Below are 24,753 nucleotides of genomic sequence, written 5' to 3' on the forward strand. Positions count from 1 at the left end.
CCCATTTTACTGCTGAAAACCAACCAACAAAAAACTAAGGTCTAAGTAACACATAAATGGCCAACGTCACAGCTAAAGAAGAGACAGAGCTGGGATCCACCCAAAGCCAGCACTCTGGCTTTGAATATATATATATATTCATTGTGGGTCAGAACCCAACTTTTTTCTCTAGAAATATATTTGTGACAGGAAATGACAATTAATGGAATAATAAGTTTCAATAGATGTAATTCATTTTACAGATCACTTTCAGGAACCTCACCAAGGGATACATGTGAATATGTCTCTAAGATGAAAAGCTTCTAGGAAGCACTGTTTGTAATTTATCAAAAACTAATTGATACAGAATATAACTTCAATATCCTAATATAGCTAAGACATTTCCTACAAAACAGTTATCCGAGATATGGAGCTTGAGATCATACTTAACAGCTCAGTGATCAAAAGATAAACAACTGGAAGTGTCATAACTACACATTTTTGTTACGAGTCTTCACATTTTTAATGGACTAAAAGCACAGTAGGATAAAATACTTCTGTGACTTTCCTGTGTTAAGAGGTACTGTTTTTTTTTAATAATAAATTTATTTTTTATTGGTGTTCAATTGAGGTACTGTTTTTGAACATATTTAGATTCATTAAACCCAACCAGGCAGCTTATTAATCAGTAGGCTAGATTGGCAGACAATGGGATAGAAACTATTTATCTATGACACATTTAATATTTTACATTAATACAAAAAGCTGTTGCTCTGGCATATAATCAGATAAACTTGAAGCCAGCAACAAGTATCATGAACTGTTCCCACTCAAATTAACTTTTCACCTACATTCACATAACACTTTTGACAAAGCTTATGTTCAGGAGAGCACCACCTTTATAATTATATGTCAAAAGTAATGTTATATTTGAGAATATGGTAACTTCATTTTTAATTTTAAAGGTCATTATGAAAGTGACATTATCCTTAGAAATTATTTAACAAAACTATAAATTGCATTTTCCAACTAATTTCATTTGAATTTCATTTTCTCCCTGATGAACCATTTCACTGGGAGAAAGACTTGGCTTGTATTCTACTGTGGAGGATGTGAAGTTGATGGAAATATTTTTTTTTTTAATAGGGTATTATTATTTTTTTTAATTTTTATTTATTTATGATAGTCACAGAGAGAGAGAGAGAGAGAGAGAGAGAGAGAGGCAGAGACACAGGCAGAGGGAGAAGCAGGCTCCATGCACTGGGAGCCCGACGTGGGATTCGATCCCGGGCCTCCAGGATCGTGCCCTGGGCCAAAGGCAAGCGCCAAACCACTGCGCCACCCAGGGATCCCGGAAATATTATAATTTGACAGTGCATGACTTTTATTACAAACAATGAAAACATTAGTGACATCTATAATGATTAGGTTGTAGAACTACACAAACATTCACCAAATTAAATAACTCCTTTCTGCAAGACTATGACAATTTTATTAGGGCAACAACCTCATGTACTTACTACAATTGCCATTCAATCAGGTACTATCATTTTCAATCCACAACATGACATAAAACTCACATATACAACACGTATAGTGCTGCTCATGCTCATCAGCTGCTCTCTGCATACACACATAAGCACAGAACAGTGTCTACTAGTCCTTTAAGTATCGTGTTTAAAACTCAACAGTAGACTCAAAAGGAATAAAGAAAAATGAACGTCTACCCCATTTATTGCTTCTTTTTGAAAGAAATTTTATATTAAAACAAGGCAGCAAGTACAACAGTGTGTTCAAAGTGCTCTTGTAAAGTTTTCTAGATGTGAACAAGCTGAAACTAACACAATATAGGTAGAGCTAATCAATCGCACTGTTCAGTTAACTCAAGCCGTATGGAGCTTGCTAGCCTTCCTGCAACACTGAGACTTGCTAGCTGTGTAATTACAGGCCTCCCAAATCTCACCATCTAACTCCAAACACAAGCATCTTCATCCAAGTCCTGAGATCCTGTGACCCACAGGGCAGTGAGGACGCCACTTAACATTTTCCCCAAAACATTGAAAATGGATTCTGCATGTGGCAAAGAGAATTTAGGGCAGTTTAAAGCATCCAGTCCACACTGGAGGATGCCCGCCCCTACATGTCATACTTCTCAGGGACCGAGCTCCCCATGTCATGCCCAGGTTCATCCTTGTAATTCAACCTAAGTCTTATCAAACACTCCTCCGTGGGATTTTAGAAGCGGTGCAGCCAGAATGCCTTTTAATCCTGGAGGTGAATTACTAACTGCCAAGAGAGGAACTGGTCTACCACCGGACGCAGCCGAGCTGATGGAAAGATGCACAATGAGACAACTCCTGGGTAGTGTGACCAGCTCCCTATTTTCATCGAAGTCGGTGCAGAAAATTGCAAGCACCTTAAATATTGGTCATATAGCTCCGAAAAGTGAAAATCTACGCATGTCAGGCCCCACAGTATGCTTGTAACATGTCCCTTTTCTCCACCAACATCTTTGCTTGATGACATTAGGCATGCATGTTAACAGCACCTTTCAGGGCCAAAGCAAATCAGATCAGATCAACCCAAGCACACAAGGGGAACAAAACAGCTTGGAATCACAACCTGCTCCTCTTTTTTCTGTGTTTCCACACCCTTCACTTCCCTCCGTGTACATCTCAGCACAACTTTAGGCATTCTGGAAGTAGCTGATCTTTGTTGGAAACACACACACACACATACACACACACACACACACCCCAAATCCCTAAGACTGCTTCCCTACCACACGACTTGGGAAGCTGCATCACCTCTCTAGTGACTTGATTCTGAACGTAGCGGCTCCAACCAGCTGAGCAGCAATCGATGCAAACGCATCACACACCAGAATAAGAGCAAGGTCGGTGAAAAGGGAAAGCAGCTTTGCTCTCAGCCACTAATTACCTACCACCCGAATACCGCGTCGCAAGCTCCCACACACAGACAGGGAGCTGCCCTTACCAGACACCACTGGGCGCAGTGCTGCCCTTGCACAAGTGTGCAGAGGTGCTTGGAGACTCAGTATCCCTCCCTTGTAGAGGAGAAAAGTCTGACTTAGAGACAAGGGAAACACACACAGGCCCCAAACTGGTGGGTCTTATGGATGCAGAATTCCAGCCTAGATCCTCTTGGGTCCCATCTTGACTTCCTTGCCATCTGCAGGATATCCATGGTGTCCTGAATCCTCGTGGGCTCCAAGTCAGGCCCTTTATCACTGTAGACATGTACCAGTGAGGAAACGGGTCTGCCCCTAAACACATTCCTCTGCATGCTGTGGAGCTCTGGAAACTTGAGGAAACAATGTGTTAATGAAGGCAAAGTCTTCTTGGGTTATTTTACAGACAATCCTCCTCAGAAATTGGCGATAATTAGCATTCTGGCTATTTTTCCAAGGCTGAATTCCTCAGAGGTGAAGCAGTGCAACTTTGCAATACCTGAAGCAGAAATAATTTATGTTATGAGCACAGGGAATCATCAAACAGCCACCAAAGGGCATCCACTTAGAAGCTGGGGCCCAACCTTGTAAGACAACAAAGCAAACCACGCTCATGCCCTCTCCGGAGGGAAAGTCCAGGACAGCTCCTGGCTCAGGCAGATTGCCAACCCGTCCACACACGGAGGAGCAGTACCTCCAGTTAGAGACGGTGGAGAGGCCCTCACCTCTGAACAGAGCCAGTGGAGCAGAGCAGGAGATGGGCCTCACGCCCCGACTCTGGGTTCCTGTTCCATTGTCCCCTCAGATGGAAAAGACATTCTGAGATGCATCTTGTTCCTCCTGGATCAGCTTCCTTTTGTTATTGTAACAACTCCAAATTTAGTTCCTTAAGACAAAACAAAATTATGCTCCTACAGTTCTGGGGGGGGGGGAGGGCAGAAATCCCATTAGCACCCTCTGGGGGCAGGAATTGTGGTGTGGCCAGGCTGCCTTCCTTCTGGGGGCTCCCTTGCCTTTATCAGCTTTCCAAGGCACCTGCCTTCCTTGGCTCCTGGCCCCAACACTCTAATCTGCACTTCTGACAGCAAATTTCTTCTCGGACTGATCCACCTGCTGTCCTCCCTTGGGAGGCTTTAGGGTCAAGTCCATGTCCTTGTCTCTTTCAGATTTGGGAAGCCATTGGCATTTCTCAGCTTGTGGCTCCTTCCTTGGCCTTCAAGGCAGCAGCAGAGCGTCTCCAAATCTCTCTCCCCTTCCAGCCCCCCACCTCTTTTCTCCTCTCTCCCCCAGATGTCCTGTTACTGCTCCTCTTCTGCCACTGCCACCTGAGGAGGTGCTCTTGGGCATGGCATGGGCATCAGCATTGAGAGTGTGAGAAATGTGTGAGTGTGCGTGTGAGACAATGTGTATAGTATAATGTGTGAGCATGTAAGCAGTGTGTGTAATGTGGCCAAATGTGAAAGCACGGGTAACTGTGGTGAGAACATGAGTGTGTGGCATGTGAGGGTGTGAGTGTGTAGTGTGGTATGTGGGTGAGTGAAAGCATGAGTAAGTGGCGAGAATGTGTAATTATGGTGTGTGAGAGCATGTGAGTGTAAGGATATACCATATGTGAGAGCATGAGTAAGTGGCATGGGGGCATGAGTGTGTAAACGGCGTGTGTAGTGTGGTATGTGGATGTGAGAGCATGTGAGTACATGAGTAGTGTGTGAGAGTGAGGGTGGTGCAAGCCTGCAGGTGGGCAGTGCATCCTAGTGCACATGGTGGAGCGAGCCGACTTCAGCACGTGTGGTCTCCACACAGTAAGAAGCCACCTACCCAGACTCTTCTCTCCGCCAGACAAAGCTGCTTCACCTGCCATCCAGCACGAGCGCGCACTTCCCTGGTTTGTCCTCCTGCCTCCTTCTCAGCTCCTCCTCCGTGTCCTTTCATCTGTTATCACCTTCTCGATTTGGACTTCCCTAACCACACCTCCTCCCTTCGCCATGGGTGACCTTGACCCACAATATGGCTGGCATTCATGGCTGTTTGCCCACTGAAAATGCTCAAATTCTCCTGGCCTCAACCCGGTGATCCCATCTGACTCAATACACCTGCTCGCCTGAGCTGAAGGTATTTGAAACTTGCCATATAAAAGAAAAAAAAAAAAAAAGCTAAAATCAGGATCTTTCTTCCCAGAAATCCCCACTCCTGATCTTACCCACCTTGGGGAAGTGGTAAGTGGAAAAAATCCCTGGAGTCAACCTTGGCTTCTTTCTCTCATCCTCCCTCCAACTCACCAGCAGGTCCAGTTGACTGTACCTGCAAACTTAACCCAAACTGACTCCTCTGCTGCCAGCACCCTTCTAGACCACTGGATTGTGCAATAATATGTTAACGTCTCCCTGCTTCACGCTTGCTTCAAGAGGCTATCCTCAAAGTAGCAGACAGAGTGACCCTTGAGCTCAGACATGGCCCCCATAAGTAGAGCCTACAAAAGAGATTTGGATGTTCACAAAATACTGAAGGAGTTCTCTCAGGGGGGAAAAGAAATCCGTAGGGAAGTAGGGGACACAGAATAACAAGGAGACAGAGCAGAGCCAGGATGGGGTCTCAGTGAAGTCTGGCCTTAGCTTGACCCACAGCAGGGAGGACTGAAGAATAAGCCATGAACAGAGCCATCAGCCCTCGACACAAGAGCGGTCTCGGTCATGTGCTAGGGACCAAGCGTAGATCTGGTCAACCATGGAGCGATACCCCAAAGAAGGTGGCAGCCGAGGGCCCTCAGCCATCAGCACTCACTGGGTGGGAGACACCCTGCCTCCCAGGCGGAGGGCACCTGGGTGGGTCAGCTACAGCTAATAGAACAGCGCTTTTCAGACATCAGCATGCATCAGAATCATCTGAGGGAGGGTTGCCAGGTTTAGCAAATAAAAATAGAGGCCACTCAGGTAAATTTGAATTTCAGATAATTAAGTACTTTCTTCGTATAAGTGTGCAACATTGCAGAGGACATAGTTACATAAAAAATTATTCATTGTTTGTCAAACATATTCAAATTTACCTGGGCATGCTGTATTTTGTCTCTCCCTTGGAGGGGCTCAGTGAAAGCAGGTTGTCCCAGATTCCGGAGATCAGGGATGAGGTCTGTGCATATGCCCTTCTATGAACCTCCCAGGTTTAGCTGATTCTGCTGATTGGGGGACCTCAAACATGCTCAAAATGCCTTTTGTCGTCTAAGAATGTAAGTGTTGCTCAAACACTTCTAGGGCTCTCCATCACCGTTAAGGAAAACCCAAAGTCCTGACAAAGGCTTGCAAGGGCCCAGGCCCCCTGGCAATAACCTCTCTTGCCACGCCTCCTAATTGCTTCCCTTGAGCTCTGTACAGAAACTGGCTGCAGGGCTCTTTCTTGAACCAGGCAGGGTCCAAGCCCAGGACCTTTGCACCAATAGTTCCTCCTCCGTTAAATGATTATCCCCTAAATAGATGCAGGGCCGAGACACCCCTCCTTCCACCATCGCATAATTCTACATTTGACCCGATTTTAAATTGCACCATGCACCCCCCCCCACATCCCCGCTGACCTGCTCTGCAGCACCGTCTCCATCAGACAAGCAAGAAAATAAATCATCGCTTATTGTCTACCTCCTACCACTGAACTGGCAGTTCCATGAGCACGGAGATTGGCGTTGATCAGACCCACTTCTATTCACAGTGGGACTATCCTCTGCCAGCACTCAAGAGGTGCTCAACCAATGTGTGGGATAGGAGTTTACAGACAGGGAGCTGCCCTAACCAGACACCACCCACCGGGCGCAGCACCATTCGTTCATTCTGCAAATGCTGGAATTAAATCGCCCTGAGCCCTAGGCACAAGGAACCATCTGCAGAAAGCATCTCTTTTGCAAATGTGTAGAGCGTCCACGTGTGTGGGGAAGGGGAACAGGACTTTGAAAATGCTGCTGCGAAATGACTCTAAGCAATCCGATTAGTCCACGATGGCCAGCTACTTATTGTTGTTTCTGAATGAATAATCAGGCAATAGCGACAGGTGGGAGGTACGTCCCATCCCCCACAACCCGCACCCAATAGTGTCGCAAAGATGAGGCTCAGAGCCCATTCTGACAAAGCACACACGCGTGCATTAGCAATCAGCACCAAGCAGCCCTATACTCTATTTTTGCAAGTTCAGAGAGTTCCCTACACTTTGTCCCCGAGCATTGCAGAAACGGCGTGTAATTTTCACTGAGTAAATGCAGTCTCTTGAAGGCAGGATGAGCCAAGCCTTTCATCTCTTCAGGGGATTTGAGACCTCCTTAAAAGCAGAGAGGCTGAGGAAGGAGAACCTAGCCCCGCAATCTGCTCTCCACACAGCGGGCAGGGAAGATGCTGGGCTGATGGGCCACTCGGTCCTGAGGTCCTCAGACCCTGTTCCTCCAACAGCAGTGGCATCCACATAGTATTTCAAGCCGGCCACGTGGCTTAGCCATTGCTCACGGTGCTGAAGTCACTTCTAACGTCCCTTAGAAACAGATGAAGGCATTTAAAGAGCTTGGTGGTCCTCTCTAGAGAGTAGAATCTCGTTAAAGTGACTGCAGTTACCTAGAGGCCCCAAGGGTGTAGACTAGAGGTATACAAACACCTTATGCTATTTATACTGAAATATTTTTATTTAAACTACATATAGACAATTTACCACATGTCTACATATTAACTTTAAAACGTGTTAGCGAAAATCATCAGCACATGTATCAATTAAGGCATCACAAATGAAATAATTTCAAGAAGCTTCGATCTCCCATCAAAACTGGCAACCGAACCCCAAACCGTGTAATCCACTGAACTCATTGCGTTGGCCAGTCCTGAGGATAAATACAATGAGATAAACCTACCACCACCATAGAGTGATTGGATTCCAAATTCTTAACCCTACAAACAATGTATGATTACAGTTTTCACCTTTGGAACTACCTGCCATCTTTTAAGGGGTCCTAACAGTAAAAACCTGACATTTAACTCCTTAAATAGGAGGTAATCAGACTTCTAAAAAAAGTTTCCGCGGGCCTAGCTGGTGAGCTTGTTCATAATTAAGACACAGAGGTACACATTTAACAAATCTCACAAAACTCTTAGCCTTTCTACCCCCAAATTAAAACAATGTGAATTAAGAGTAATAGGAAATGCTTCGGGTCTTTAAATAGGCAGAGTTGGAATATGTCTAGGGTGATTTGTAAATCTAAGTGGTTTAGAAACACTCAAGGGCATTTAAATAAAGCAAAGTGTTCCCTCCCTTACAGCTCCCAGCCCAAGCCCTACCAGCCACGGGAGTCCAGACCCTGGAAAGTCACTGTACCTTCCTCTGCAGGGATGACCACTTGACAAGATGAGCACTGGGCATTAGACTGTATGTTGGCAAATTGAGCTTCAATAAAAAATATAAATATACATATTAAAAAAAAAAAAGGATGACCAACCCCCAATTTGCCCAGGTTAGGAGATGTCCCAGGACACACAGAACTTCCAGTGGTAAAAGTGGGACAGTCACAGGCAGACAGGGATGCGTTGGTTGCCCTACCTGAACCCTCAGCTCTCCAAGGAAAATCCACCCCACCCCTGCCCCACCGTGGCTGTCCCCAGGGCCAGGGAGGACCTCCCAAAAGTGGTTTCCTCGTTCACAGTAAGCTGCTGAGCTGCAGAGAACTGTTGCCAAGTCTCTCCGACTGCTTTAACAGTGTTCACGTCTCTGACCCTGAAGACCCCAGCTGCCCCTCAGTAGCCCCCAAAACCCAACAGGAGGTTGGCGGGGGCAGGGCAGGTGAGAGGCTGCTGGCGCAGGTGGCTGTCCTTCCAGCTAATAGAGGGGGTGGGGAGAAGGCAGGCCTATAAAGAGGCAGGTTGCGGCCTCCTCCCTCCCGTGGGTATCTTGGCTGGTGTGAGCTGTTGGTCCAGCCCTGGGCGGTCAGATCCTGGTGGTCCCAGCGGGGCTGCCGGAGCTCTCTGATACGAGGGAGGGGGGTGGGGGTTGCTGGGCCTTTGTTTTCAAGCTGGCAAGGTTGGCTCTTCCTCTGGGTTCCTTCCTCCTGAGAAAGCTCCTGTTTTCTCTTGCTCTCTTTCACTCTGCTGAAGCCTAAGGAGGTTCCAGCCCGCAATAAGCCTGTTCGAACGCACCTCCACCGGCATGTCTGAGGCCTCCTTTGCTCTAAGACCTTTCTTTCCTTTTCTAAAGAGGATCGTAGGAGCAATTCCTTGGCTCCTGGGCTAAGGCGAAGTTCTCTTTCATCCAGCAGAACAGGGTGGGAAGGAGCCTGCTGGGTCCCTAAGGGCCCAGCCTGGGAGGGAATGCTAAAGCAGCCTTTCAAGAGCAGCCCCCTGGTACGCGGAAGCCGATGTTGGTGGGGGAACCATAGGCAGGGCCTCACAAAGCCTCTGAATCAGAAGTTGGGAAGCCTGGAGTCTGCGGTACAGCAGTCTGCAGCTCTCCGTGCCTGTCGTTCATGAGCGGAATTATTAACTAGGTCAGAACAAAGCGCTAGTGATGGTGGAGCAGGTGAACCTGAGCTCCCAACCCACGAGCAGCAGGCATCTTCCCTCCCCAGCACCAGGACTGGCTGCCCTGGGCACTAGACATGGTCTTCTAGATGCTTCTTCATTTACTTCTGTGGTCCTGGAGGTCTAGGTGGCTTCTTAGATCTGAATTTGTGATGATAGGGACCCCTCAACCCTTTTGTGGGCTGGCTCCGCACGGCACCAGATTAAGGAGGTGCTCAGCAGAATGGAGACGGGCAAAGATCTTTGAGGTTCAGGAAGCTGGTTCCTTTTCTGGGCTGTGACTAAAATAGGCTTTCTTCCTCAAATCTTGTCAACGCTGTCAGAGGGATTAGTCCTGCAGTGATGGGGGGGGTGTAGCTGTCCTCCAGAAAACCTTAAGGCCATCTCTAACTCGTGAGGGATAGGGACCTCCGCTCCTCTCCCTGAAGGGTTATCTGGCTACTAGTTCATTAGAACTAAATAAACCAAAGCTCTCCCCCAGCCCCTCTAACCTGGCAAGGGTTCAACATTCCTTGCTAGTTCTGCTTCTCTAGTCAGGTTTCATTCCCCAAGGATGAAGTGACCTGATCACTAGAAAAGAGAGGAACTAGGATCTGTTTGTACACTTACTCTCTCCTACAGAACCCCTAATCCTCACCTCGGGAGGGAGGGAAAGTCTTATCAGCTGGGGCTTTCTCAAAGCACAAGTCCCTGTTTGAAAAGGCATTTGGGCCCGGTTCTAATCAACTCATTAGATCTTGCTTCATGATGCTGGGAACTACCTGAATCTAGTTGTAGCCTGACTCCTTCCTATGCCTGTGAAGCTGAGCTTTCTTGTCTGCTTTGGTGCTGCTGCCCTCCCCTGTAAAACAAGGAGTTAGGGACTAGCTAGCTCTTGAGGTCTTCACAGACCCCACTTCAACATGGAGTGTGCCCAAAGTGTCCGGGCGCTAGCTGCAACACTTCTGTGGGTACTGACGTGGGCCTCCGGCTGGAAGTGGCGTGCTAGCTGGATTGTGTGAGGCAGCAGCCAACACCGCCACAGGCGGCCAGCAGATGAGGCTCGTTCTAAATGCAGGTGATGTTGGCGTTCCTTGTGGGAAAGGGGGAAATGCAGAGGATGCAGAAGCCTTTGTAAGCCTGCAGCTCAGGGAGTGAAATTGCATGGAGCATAGTCTGGCTTAGCCGTCCTACCATAAGGGGTCTTTAGGTCCCCCTTATGGTGCACAGAACGCCGCAGTCCTGCTCATGAGCTTAGAGGAAGCCACTATGGATTCTCTTGCCTTGCTCCCAGCCCGGTGTCCTCCTATAGTGTGTCCAAGCTGCCATTTCCCCCATCCATCATTGTGCAGAAAAGTGGTCCTTAGCTTCATGCTGAAGTAATCCTTCCCAAACAGTAGGAGGTGGGTGGGTGGGTGACCACTTAGTCTTCATGGTGTTCCTCTAGGGAGGATCCTACTACAAAGCTAAGCCCCTAAGTGCCTTTGTGGTTTGGCCTTAACCTTGCCTTCGGAAATGTGGAGTAGAAGGTGCTTGGTTCTATTCGCTATATATCCATCTTAGATGGATCCTTAAGATCCAATCCTAAGGATCTTCTCAGCCATACTACACCCTCCACTCATACAACAATTAAGTGCATGTAAAGTATAGGTGTTGAGGCTGCTCTCTGAAGTCATGTGCAGCTGGGAGGTGAGCTTCTCTGGCAACTTGCACGCTGTCCCCTGAGATCTGTGCTGGGGCTCTAGATGCCACCCTATAAAGGGCAGGTGGCCTCTGGTGGGCCTTGAGAGGCTCTAGGTGCCTGCCGTACAGCCCCCTTAGTCTCCGGTGAGGTACGACTTATCCTAGATGAAAAGTCTGTTCAGACAGGCAGGCCTCAGATACCACGGTTTCTTGCACACCACCATAAAGCGGCTAAATGAACTTCTTGGTTGCCTGGAGCACGTAAGAGCTACGTTTATACTACACCATAGCCTACTAAGTGTACAATAGTCCTAAAATGCCTGAACTAAATCTCCCCAAAATGCTGTCCCCTGAACCTTCAGCTGGTCTTTCTGCTGGTGCAGTGTCTGCCCCAGTGCTGACAGCTGCCGACTGATTGAGTTCTTGGGACGACAATGAACTTAGCCGCATGAACGGACTCTCCTCCCACACGATTGCTCTGTGGCTATGTGCTGCTGTTCCACAGCATTTTACCCACGGAGCTTCCAAAACTGGAGTCGGTCCTCTTGAACCCTGCTATTACCTTATCAAGTAGGCTTATGGAAGAGTTCAAACTGCCATTTCAACAGGCTTCACAGCATCCTCGCCAGGAGTAGATTCCATCTCAAAAACCATGTTCTTTACTCCTCCCCGAGCCGCATCTATTCTCCCACTAGCTCTAGCATGAGATCATGGCTGTGTGGTCCCACGTTCAGGCTCCACTTCTAATTCTGTCTCTACCACATCTGAGGGGGCTTCCTCCACGGATGTCCTGAGCCCCTCAATCATCCATGGGGGTTGGATCCACTTCTGAACTCTTGTTCCTGTTGACATTTTGACCTCTTTCCAGGAATCATGAATGTTAATGGCCTCTGGAACAGTGAATCCTTTCCCAGGTTTTGAACTTCCTCTGCCCAGATCCACCTGCAGGCTCCCTGTCTACAGAAGCTATATCCTTACAAACTGTCTCCTAAGAGGACTTAAGTCAGAAATACTCCAACTGTGGGCTGCAGAATAGAGGTGGTTAGCGTGAACACCTCAATCGCTCTGTAGGCCCCCCTCAGCTCTTGGGTGACCAGATGCATTGTCAATGAGCAGTTAACTAGAAAAGGATCTTTTGAGTAGCAGGTCTCAGCAGTAAGCTTGAAATACTCTAAGCCATGTTATCGGCTATCCAGGCTTTGTTGCTCCATTTTTGGAGCACAGGCAGGGTCAATTTAGCATAATTCCTAAGGGCCCTAGGATTTTTGGAATGGCCAAGGAACACAGGCTTCAATTTAGTCACCAGCTGCATTTGCCCCTGACAAGAGTGGCAGCTTGTTTCTCAGAACTCCTGCCCCAGTCTACTAGAAGTCCCTAGATGGCGTCCTACGATACAAAGCTGTTCTCACTATAGTGGAAATCTTCACTATCTTAGCTAGATCTTCTAGAGAACTTGCTGTATCCACTTGTGCTTCTATTATGGAGACCACTTCTTGAACCTCAAGAACGGACCTCTGCCAGCCTCAAACTTGAGCATCCCCGGGTCCCTCCACTCACACAAAATTGGAGAGTTGGACTTGCTCTGGATTAAGCTTTAGTTTGAGGGAATTTTGAGCCAGACTTGACCCTCTAGCTCCATCACTCGAACTTTATATCCATGTCTGCATTAAGGCTGCTGGCTTTAACCTTCCTGTGGTCCCTGGTGAAGTACCAACTTCAAGAACTTTTCCTTCCACTTGAACGCTTCAAGTCAAAAAACAAGCTTAGCAGAGAAGGTACACTGAATGCTGATAGGCCCAAATCTGGGCCTTGTGATAGTTATACAAGTTGTGAATGCAAAGGAAGAGTTCCATCTCTCACACGGAGATCACTGTATATTAACTGGCTTACTCTTGTCTCAGGGAGGCTTGAACAGACGAGACAAGAGTACCAGGTGGGTGGACCAGTCAGAACACTCCTGTCCGTTTCCGATCCTATGTTGTGGTTCATGGTGACCTGAAACCATAATTATAATCTCAAAGGTCACTGATCACAGATCATAATTATGAAATCTCATGAACTATCAAAATGTGCTGCAGAGACGAATGGTATAGGAGGGAGTGGAAATGGCACAGATAGACTCCCGTTTTGTTTTGTTTTTTTTTAAATGGAACATTTTTATTTGGAGACATCTGGAGCATTATTTTATCTTCATTTTCTATTAAGCCAGGAGCAGTCTTCCCGGAGCCAGGTGGGGGAGAATCATGTGAGGCTACATTAAGTTCGGTCTGAGACAAAGCCAACCACTTTGTATTCAGATGCAGCAGAAATACTGATTACATGCTAGAGGAGGCCACATTTTGGGTTCTCGAACCTGCTGCCGAGGAACAGATCCAGGGTGAAGCATTGCAATTCCTTTGAAAGCTGGCTACGACAGTCTAGTGTTGGTTCACAATGCTCTGCTGCTTCTTAGCCTCTGGCAGGTTTTCATGAAAATTGTATATACTCTGTTAGGGCTCCTCGAACTCACACTGCTCCTCTGGTTTTGTTTCAGAATCCTTTAAATGTCTTGTGTATATGACTCTGTGTGGGTGTGTGTTGTTGGAGGGCAGGGGGTGAGGTGGGGGCACTGCTCATTAGCACCTGTTGCTCCCTCGAGCTTGGGGGTGGCAAAAAGCTTCTATACTACCCCAAAAAAGTAAACACTGATAATATGGCCTTGCAGCAGTCAGGGGCACTAAGATCTAAGAACAAGTGAGAAGCGGAGCCGAATTGCTTCCAGTCACCAGTTAGCCACACCACAGTAGAGAGGTCTGAGGAGCAGGCCTAAGGCACCGAGGGGCAGCGGCCTGGAGGAGAGCCGCTTTGTTGTGGCTCCACACTGTCCGCCTCATGGAACAAGGCTCAATTACACCCTCCTTGGGGGTAACCTGCCTGGAGGTTAAGAATCTCCCTGAAGGCACAGTATTCAAGATGGTAGACCTGATCTGGGCACAAATCCTAAAAGAACAGAAGCTTCCTGTGTGCTGACAAAACTTAGGCCATTTGGGACTCTCGTTCTGAGGAAAGGCTCGGATGAGGTCTTACTTTTGCGAGTCACCAGGGACTCTCAGGACCCCAACACCCTGACCCATCGGAGGCGCCAAATGACCCAGACCTGAGAATGGGCAGCAAAAGTGGGCCACAGAGAAGGCATTGTTCTGAGAGAGTATAAAGCAAAGCCACAGGAGGGTAGGAGAGGCTTGTAACAGATCAAATGCCGGCCTCCAGAAACAGGCTTTGGGACTGGCTTGATGATTCCCAACCCCCGCCCCCTCCGGGGTCTCACCTTGAACCAAAAAGGCAGCCAAATTAAGCCAGGCTGAAATATTGTTAAAATTAATAACACTGCAGCATCTATACTTGACTAATAGCAAAAGCAGGAAGCGTGCCTGGAAGGTAAGGGTTTTTTTTTTTTTTCCCCCTCTAGGTTTTCAAAGAAGCAATAAATTCAATAATAAAAATATTTGTGAGAGACTGGTTTGTGGGTTTTTTGTTTTGTTTTCTTTTGTTTTATGTTTTTGCAAAGAATTAAGCTTTTTTTTCTTTTTCTTTCTTTTTTTTTTTTTTTTTTTTTTTTTTTTTTTTTTTTTGCATTCATACAGGAGAGGCTACCTGGCTGGACAAACATACACTTTTTGGAATCCTGTATAATATCACGGAGTTGAAAACTGGAATGGCTTGAGCAGTCTCCGTGCTTCCCGTGGAAATGGCACGTGGAAATGCACTCCGTGCAGGGTTGCCACAAACTTTTTCTTAAGCGTGTAAGGACCCAAGGTACGCTTGTACAGGCTCAGATGTAGAGCAGCTTGTGCCGTCTCCTCCCAAGCGGGGGTGTGGGGAGCTTCTCAAAATACTTGAGTATTAGGTCCATAAGAATACTCTGAAACTCAACTGAGTGCTTTTCCAGATCCTGGAGTACAAAACCAGATCTCCTAAGCACAGGGTTTTGTTGAGGGCCTCTGACATGGGGATCTGCCCTGAACTATGTTCAGTTTCAGAATAGTGGTTGCTTCTAAGATGAATCCATCTGGTCGGGCTCCAGATGAATGAGTCACAGCTAGACTATACTCCTGGCAAAGTTTAGAAGGCCTCCAAACAGGAGCAGAATACTGGACTGAGCAAGTTTGCACTCAAGTTTGCACTCAGGGTACCCCCTTAGATGTTCTCAGATCTCCACGGATTGGGTTTGCCTGAAGTTTCAGGCTCCCTTGTTTCTGCTTTCCTTACCCGTGGTTTGTCTGGTCTTGAGTTTTCTTTAACTGCTGTTTGAAGACCTTCAGGGACTCCCAAGAACTGTTCCTCTGGCTCTACAGTTCTGGGCTTGAGTGTAGCCTAGTATCTAATAAGAATTCGCTTTGTAAAGGGAAAGTCTTTACTGAATTCAAGTGGTAAAAACTAGCAAAGGTTGGCCCAAATACCCAGTGTTGGACCCTGGGCTCGGACTATACTGCAGCAATAAAATGAACAGCTGATTGCAGAAAAGGTTAGCAACTTCTAGTCTACTTTCAGCGAGACAGAGGGCTCCGTTAGGGGGTGACTGGGTGGCTCAGTAGTTGGGCATCTGCCTTCAGCTCTGGGTGTGATCCTGTGTCCCAGATCCAGGGATTGAGCCCTGCATCAGGCTCCTTGCAAGGAGCCTGCTTCTCCCTCTGCTTGTCTCTGCCTCCTTCTCATGAATAAGCCTATTTAAGCCTTCCTAAGAAGGCAAGGGCCTATTGAAAAGCCTCCAGATAAGAGCATCCATGTTCTTCCTGACAGGTGTGGTTGGAGATTGGCAATGAAGTTTAAAGCCAAGTAAGGACCACTGAACTTCCAGGTCTTACGGGGTTCGTCCTAGCCAATCCTAAAGTCCCCTGGTGAGCTGTGGAAGTTGGGGTGGCTATCAGCTGTACACTACCAAATCCTGCGGTCGGTCTTGGTCCATGCCTAATGAACTTGACCAGACTTAAAGACCCGAGCTAAGGAAACAGGTTCTGTCATCTATATCAAGACACTACACTTGCCCCCTACCTCTGCTACTTGTGAAGAGGAGCGGTGGGGAGCTCTCCCAGATTCCTGACCTGAAAAATGTAGTATTCCCATAACATGCACAACAGGACAGGACACTGGTATGAAGCTCTAGGTGTTGACTAAATTGAACATGGAGTTAAATGTGACCAGCGTGTGTGCCCAGTAGGCAACTGCCTGCTTAAAAATAACAGCTCTGAATCCTGGGTGCTTTCACGGAGTAACCACATTCAGAGCATTTTCCCTAATATCAGGGTCCAGAGCGCTGACGTCTAGCTGGCCTTTCTACTATAGCCCTAAGGCCTAATGTCAATTAGGGGACAGTCTGACAAATACTGCATGTGGCCATATTTGTACCAGCTGTGCTTTGGAGGATACTTTTGAATTAAGATCTACTTAAATGGATAGAAGATCCCTACAGGCATTTAGCTTGGGTCCCAGATGACCTGGCATCCATCAAAGCCTAGCCCTGTGACTGGATTTTGGAGGTGACTATGCCTTCCCTTGAAGCTTCCTTTCAAGGCAGCAAGTTCCTTTCAAGAACTTGAGCCCAAGAGATCTCCAGTGCCATCCCAGGACAGCTCTGAAAATGAGGCTCTTTGTGAGCATAGTATCCTCCTGTATAGTACTAGGAGCGTACCTTTTGTGATGGAGGGTTATCAGGACCAGGCTTTAAAATGAAAGGATCTTGTTCAACCCTCTATCCTGATAGCTAACTTCCGGAGCCCAGCTGTGGCTCTTCCTCAAATGAGGGCTTTAGTTGAGAGTGACTCACCCAGCTTCTGGTGGGTTTTTGTTTTTGTTTGTCTTCTATTGGAGTTCAACTTGCCAACATCTAGCATAACACCCAGTGCTCGTCCCATCAAGTTGCCCCCTCAGTGCCCGTCATCCAGTCACCCCACTCCCTGCCCACCTCCCTTTCTACAACCCCTAGTTTGTTTCCCAGAGTTAGGAGTCTCATGTTGTCTCCCTTTCTGATATTTCCTTTTTTTTTCCCCCTCCTTTCCCCTTTATTCCCTTTCACTATTCCCCCAAATGAATGATACCATGTAATGTCTGTCCTTCTCCGATTGACTTATTTCACTCGGCATAATACCCTCCAGTTCCAACCACATCGAAGCAAATGGTATTTGTCGTCTCTAGTGACTGAGAAATATTCTGCGGTATACACAGACCACACTTTTTGTTTGCTCTAACTGGCTTTACTAACCCATTCATGAATAGGCAGCTATTCCACACAAGTAGAGAGCTGCTCCGAGGATCTGTACAAAATTGGGATGGTCTTCTAGGCAGGAAGGTGGGGTGAGGAAATCAGAATAAAAGATTTTAGGCCAGGAGCTCTTCTAGGGGGTGAGGGAGTGAGCAGCAAGGTTTTCATCAACCAGGTTACCTCACAAGTGCTGATCAGGAACGTACAGATGGACTGCTGTTCCATTCTTGGGATGAGTTTTAAGTACCTGCTTCTTGAAACTACAAAACCCAAACTGCCTATGGCCAAGCAGTCAGGGGGAAAAAATAGCTTCACAAGATCTGCTTGTACTGAGAATGGAGTCCAAGAGTAGACCCCAACACTAGGGACCTCCGAGGGGAGGTGGTCCCACTAACATGGGCTGGAAGTACTGCCGCTGAAGTTGTGCAGCATGGACTGTATTAAAGCTACAAATGGGGGGGGGACAGGAAAAACCTACAAAGCCGACTCCCTATTCTAACGGATTCCTCCATTCTTAGCACAGCTGGTGAAGTAGCCTTCTTGGCTTTTACGAGCCACAGGTGGCTTTAAGGTCTTAAGGAATGAAGGGATGAAAAGTATTAGGGGAATTGCTCAACCTGAATGAGTCAAAAGCAGTATCTCCATCAGTCACTTGAGCTCAAAGAAAAAAAAAAAATCCTGGTGGTGAGAAGCAAAAAGTCTAAACTTATTGCCCTAACCTTGTAGATCAGTCTGCAAAGGTCAAGCCCTCGTCTTCCTAATACATTCCATTTGTAACTTTCCCTCTTCCAGGATCGAGAAGCAGATCCTATCTGCAATCCCTTTCAGGGGATCAAAAGCATGGAGGGATTATCCTCCTAGGCAACATGCCTGAAGTAAGGGTTTGGAGCACAACTGCCGAAGAACAGGGCTGGCTGCCTCCTACCCTAAATTCTGTGCCGTTTCCTGTGAATGGAGGACCGGACACCACTCTATGCCGGGGCCTCCCTGTTCTCCAGAGGTGAAATCCAGGTGAATCTGTGCTATAGTCTCTATCAAGGCTGGGGTCTTCAGGGCTCTGGGGGAGCCGTAGTTTCTACCTTAGGGACCCAGACAAATCTTGGATCTTCTTTCCTTATTAGTATCTTCTTGGGTTCTCTCTTCTCTGCCTCCAGAGAACTAGGTCAGGAAACCAGCGGCTCGCTGGGGACTTCACATACTAGTGTGCCTAGAGAAACGTGTCCAATGTTGCTGACAGGGCTTCTGATTGTACAGGTCATGGTGAACCTGGAAACCATCTTGTGCCTGGTGCTCCAAACGGTAGTTTTCTGGGTTGGATGAATAACTATCCCTTGGTTGCCTACCTGGGAGTTCAGGGAGTCCTGCCAGGACGCCATATCTGTTCTGCCAATACCTTGGTGGTCCTCCTGGTCCCTCAAGGGGGGGCTTCTCGGTTGTAGAAAGCCTGTAAGGGATCTGTCACTCCCTGGGGGTTATCTGCCCTGGAAAAATGTATCTATTTTCTAGGATTCTCTCTAACCCCTCACCCCCACCATCTTCTGGAGGGATTTCAACTCCTTCTAGACCTTGAGCTTATCACAAAACCAGGATCTCTATCCTGAAAACCATTTCCCCACTAACACTAGTGCCTTACCACGTTTGCAAGACCTTCCTAAATGTCTGGGGTCTGAATGTTCCCAAACAGACTTCAACCTCTTCAAATCTCCCTGACAGATCTAGGTCTAAAGCGCTTCTGGCCCAGCTGACACCTGGCCCAGGGACTGACAAGTCTCCAGCTATTTTGTTCAGGTCTCCTTTGCAAGCTGTTCTTTAGCTGGTCCCTATCCTGCTCTAGGTTTGGTCTCAGGACGTCATAGCTTCAACTAGCAGCTAGGTGCTTGCTCTCCCTGCCCTCCGCCCCCCGCTCTCCTCCAGTAGCACTCTTCTGAGCTGCCATTCAGTGTGTTGTAATGCCTACTACTGGTCCCTACTAGAATTTCCTAGGTGCTCCAAACATGGAGGATTCTGTGATTCACCATCTTCCTTAAACCAGCTAGATCTCCACAATTCCCCATCCCACACTTATTTTTAGAAAGCCTAAAACTGATGCTGCTTCAGGTTCCTGCTGTCCTTGCACTGATGGTTTTCTTGGTATCTTGGTGTTTAGGAGCTATTCGGAAGTTTAGAAGGGGCTGAGGGAGAGCTGGTGTCCCCTTCCTGTTGGGTTATAAATTGGGCAATGGTGCTGCCGCCATGGTTTCTAAATACAGTGGCATCTCCTAGCAGGCCCCCCACCCCTTCCACAAATCCTCCAAAATCCATGTCTGATGGGGAATCCTGGGAAGGAGCTTAGGGGGTTGAAAGCTAGGCCCATGTGTGAAATTAAGCCCATGGTGACTTGTATCAGATGAACAAGCCTGGCAAATGGTACTCCTGATACTGACCTGTAAGGAGGACCATCTTTGAGATATGCTAGCTTCTTGGCTATTACATTTTACTTAAAATCTGGATGCCCCAAAGCACTTAAAATGTGAAACCCAAGATTGGAGTAGAAACCAGGGTTTTTTGGTGCTAGGAAAGAATTACCTTGGCATCCTGACTGAAGCTCCACATGTCAAAGGGCACTGCCAGCAGCCATTCAGTGGTACCTAGATGTTCCCCAGGGGGCTTTCCTGAGTACCAACTTTGCTACTGAAACTTAACATTTCCAGTCATCCTCCCTACAAAACGTTCTCCATGTTTCTAACTTTAGCAAGGGACTATCAGATAACCAAACTTAATGCTGTCTTGGTAAATGTCTCTGTAGAACTACTGCCAGGTGGCTTTAGAAAGAGCCAACTCTTGTCAGCAAAAGGGCTCCCACCTTAGATATCTGGATGCCTTAGAGTCTCATACTCATGTACCCAGTACATAGGAGAGACTAGGGGATGGCTTGGTGGCTACCTGCCACAGGACTGGGGTCTAATCGAGGAGGAAGTTGTCCCAGCACATAGGGCAGGAGCCTTCAGTTCTGGACTTCACCTGGTTGAATGACTGGATAGTGGAGAGGATAGGCACTACCCTTGATCAAAACTGGAGATGTTGACGATCTTTATTACTAGACTTCAAGGCAATCCTGGCTCAAGACACTTCTCCAACATGGTCTCCGGAGAACCCTCTACTGAAATGACCAATGATGGTTGAATGTGACTAACCTAGAAAATGCTGTGAGGCCTGTCAAAGTTTGATCAGTCTTCTAGACACCTGATTCTGTGAATGTAGTTTAGGCATTGCTTTTTTTTTCTTTTTTTTTTTTTTTAAACCTTAAGCAGTTTTAGTTCACAGGACTTGAGCAGAACTATAGACTTCCATACATGCCCTCTGCCTCCCTCACATGCAGTGTCCCTCCCTTGCTGTGAATATATACCACCAGATGGTACATCTGTCCACCAATGGACCTACATGGACCAAACCTCTCCCACAAAGCCCATAGCTAATATTGGGGTTAATTCTTCGTGTACATGGCTAATGAGCTTAGACAAATGACCTAACCACTATTATGGTATCTCCCTGAATATTCTGCCCTAAGAATATGGAGTAGTTTTTTCAAATTCAAACCTAATATGTTGAGGGGGCCTTGGTTGGAGAACCTCTTGAGCTCCTTTGTATGTGACCAGGCTTTGGTCCACACAGACCTGCCTTCACACTGTTACCGTGATCCATGCAAGGAGCAGAAGCTCAAAGACCCAAAAGCACACAAAACAAGGGGCTGAGGAGGTAAGGAAGGGTGTTCCAGACATAAAACTGATCTTTGAATCTGCGCTAGAGGATGGAGGTGTGAAGGTAGCAGAATTGAAGAGCATGGTGGATAGGAGCTAGTGTTGCACAGACTAGGAGCAGAGGGGAGTGCAACTTGCTGGCTATACCGGGATGGGGGCCATGGAGGTAGCATTCTCTATACTCCAAGCTCCAATAGACCTTGGAGTTCCAACAACTTGGAGTCCCCTCCTGCAGGGCCTTCTGGACCATAGAAAGCAGGCTCACAAGGCCTGAGGAGGTGGGTATAACACAAGTCCTCACTGTTGCTCCTTGGTGCATCACCAGTGTCCAAAGCAGACAAGAGTCCAGGAAAGTCCCACCACGTCAATGACTGGCTGTGTGGTCACACAGGATGTCTGTCCTTTCAACTAGTAGCAATTTTTCAAGCTCCTAATACTGCTGAAAAATACTAGATTTCAGCAAACTAGTAGACAAGACCTCTCTTCCCGGAAGACAGGCCAAGTCTTCCTTAGCACTACAGGTTTCAACAACTTGAAGAAGTCAACTGCAAAATGGTTCTGGCAGCCTTAGGAATTCCACTCCACTTCCCTGAGGTCAGCCCAGCCAAGGGTGTTTTCCGTTGTAACCAGCAGGTTCCTGGGGGAAGTCCGGATCTCCAGGGCCCCATTGCAAAGACCCAATTACCGGGAACTGGGCAAAAACCTTGAGAGGCAAATTTGCAAAGCTTGGACTGAGCCTGAACTTCTATGTACTTTCCAGTGGTGTTCCTCTAACCTTACTCTACTGCATTGGTGAAGTGTTAAAGTGAATCCCCTGCATATAACTGATCCAGGAAGATGAAGTCATTACTGACAAGCCCAGACACATTCCTTGCGCTGCCCCTGATCCTTATCAAAGGCAAGATTTATCAAGTGATAGAAGTGAAAACACAGGGAGGGGAGCGGCGCGGGCGATGCGGGCCTGGCCTTGGCGCCCCTGCGAGCCCCAGGCCGGCGACCCCGCCCGGTGAGTGGGCCCCTGGGCCCGAGCCCATGTCGGACGCCGCCGGCCGCGCGTGCACGCGGTGCCTGAGGATGATGCCCACGTCGCGCTGCTGAGCCTCGCGCTCTGCATCTCCCTGGCCTTCTGGGTGGTGTCTCTGACCGCCAGCACCTACTACGGCAACTTACACCCTATTTCTCCTTGGCGTTGGCTGTTCTCTGTCGTCGTTCCTGATTTGATCGTCTCCAATGGCTTTAAAAAGAAAAGTCTAGACCACAGTGGGGCCTTGGGAGGGCTTGTGGTTGGATTTATCCTAAGCATTGCAAATTTCAGCTCTTTTACCTCTTTGCTGATGTTTTTCCTTTCTTCTTCAAAACTCACTAAATGGAAGGGAGAAATAAAGAAGCCTCTAGATTCAGAATACAAAGAAGGTGGGCAGAGGAATTGGGTTCAGGTGTTCTGCAATGGGGCTGTGCCCACAGAGCTGGCCCTGCTGTACATGATAGAAAATGGCCCCGGGGAGATCCCGATAGATTTTTCCAAGCAGTACACCGCTTCCTGGATGTGTCTGTCTCTCTTGGCTGCACTGGCCTGCTCTGCTGGAGACACCTGGGCTTCAGAAGTGGGCCCGGTTCTGAGTAAAAGCCCGCCGAGGCTAATAACAACCTGGGAAAAAGTTCCAGTTGGTACCAATGGAGGGGTCACGGTGGTGGGCCTTGTCTCCAGTCTACTTGGCGGTACCTTTGTGTGCATCACCTACTTCCTCACACAGTTGGTCTTCATTAATGATTTAGGCATTTCTGCTCCCCAGTGGCCAATTATTGCATTTGGGGGTCTGGCTGGATTACTAGGATCAGTTGTGGACTCATATTTAGGAGCTACAATGCAATTTACTGGTTTAGACGAAAGCACAGGCATGGTGGTCAACAGCCCAGCGAATGAGGTGAAGTACATAGCGGGGAAACCCATTCTTGATAACAACTGAAGAAAACAGGTTCACTGCATTGTTATTGCCCTCTTACTCCCAACTGCTGCTTGGGGTTTCTGGCCCATGGAGTGAACTTTTTTTTTCCTTTACAAAGGTTGAAAACTGTGGCAAAGTCAGCTAAATTTGCAATTCCAAGTTTCATCCTAAGAAGAATAATTGTAATGGCAAAGAGGAAATACCAGCTCTTCCCATATTCCATTGTGATGAAATTCCACATTTTTCCTCTCATTAACTCCCCTGTAACAGCTGACCTCTTTGTAGTGAAAGAGATGTGTGCATAGACCTTATTCATATTTTTCTTCTGAATAGAGCTTCTTAAGCAATGAAACTATAATGTCCCTATATATTGCTGAGCTGAAAGTTCCTACGTGGTAAATACAAATTTTGTTTTGTTTAAACCAGTGTAGGGACTAAAAATATAATGCCACTAGTACCAGTTGCCCAAATTTTAGTTTTGGGGAATTTAAACTGATGTGTGTGGAAGCCTGAATAAATGTAGTCCTGGACTTCTTCCATTACTTGCTATTTCCAGTTGTGAAAAGTGTGGAGTTTAAGTTCTTAGTATGCTACTCCACATTTGTTTTTCCTTCCTCAGGGTTAGAATGAAAATAAAGTATATGTCTTTTTCATATGACCATTGGAATGCACGAAAAAATTATTTTTAAGTGAAAGAGATTTATCTTCTATCTAAAAAAGTGCACCTTACATTTTAGTTGATTTCTGAGCAGAAATTATTCTGAATTCAATATTTGTTAATGTATTTTCTAGCTTTCTTTGAAATTTGTATAGGAATCTGTTTTACTTTGGCATCCTGAATAGTTAGTCACTGGAAAACTATTGTAATTAGTTTTTTCGTTTGCTACCTAGAATTCATTGGAAGATGCTATGACTTCTATTCTGAGCTTAAGTTATGCTCTCCTGTACAATACAGACTCAACTAAAATGAAAAAAAAAGTGAAAACACAAACGGTTTTGAACTTCATATACCACAGGACTCCATTTCTATATAGTTCTTCACCCTTGTCTGAAACTTCTGCATATTATTTGTAGCAGTTCTCCACCGCTGTATGGTATTTCATTATAAACCTACTATGGCTTATCCATTCTAGTGTCATACACTCAGTGGGCTGCACTAACTGTAACCGTCCCCAAGCTGTCATGTCGAATATGGCAACTGGTGTACAGAAATGCGCTCTATGCACTCTGCAGTAAAACCCGTGTTCTAGGCTTCATGCCTGGCTTCAGAGTGTGAAGTGGTGAGGGGAACACATCGGAATGGCCTTCCAAAAAGTAATTCACTTTGACAGAGCAACTGGAACACTCCTATGTATTTGCCGAGGCTTAGTAAAATCTATAACCCTGCCTTGCTGTTGACTTGGTACAATCTTTCAAGATGGAAACGCATTGGAGGTGTTTCGTGCTAAGAAATAGGTGTGGGAGTGGGGGATTCCTGGGATACTCCAAGGGAAACGAGGTCACCTTTCCTTCCACCTCAACATGTCCCCACCTCTGAAGATGGAGGTGAAGATCAAAGAGCCTAAGGCAACTATCCTAACCACCTCACTCCTTAATGATTATCCCTGCTGCCTCTAGAACAAGATAATGGCAAGTGTTCTCTCATCTTGTCTGCAGCCTGGTAAGACCCGGGTGTTGAGAGGCTGAAAGA

At 47.0% G+C, this 24,753-nt stretch overlaps 1 pseudogene; it reads left to right on the forward strand.

The window, feature by feature from the left end:
• Positions 1–23,721, forward strand: part of LOC140596702 (transmembrane protein 19 pseudogene) — a 32,105-nt pseudogene extending 8,384 nt beyond the window's left edge.
• The last annotated feature ends 1,032 nt before the right edge of the window (positions 23,722–24,753 follow it).

The sequence above is a fragment of the Vulpes vulpes genome, unplaced genomic scaffold (assembly GCF_048418805.1).
Source record: "Vulpes vulpes isolate BD-2025 unplaced genomic scaffold, VulVul3 Bu000000784, whole genome shotgun sequence".
NCBI classification, from domain to species: domain Eukaryota; kingdom Metazoa; phylum Chordata; class Mammalia; order Carnivora; family Canidae; genus Vulpes; species Vulpes vulpes.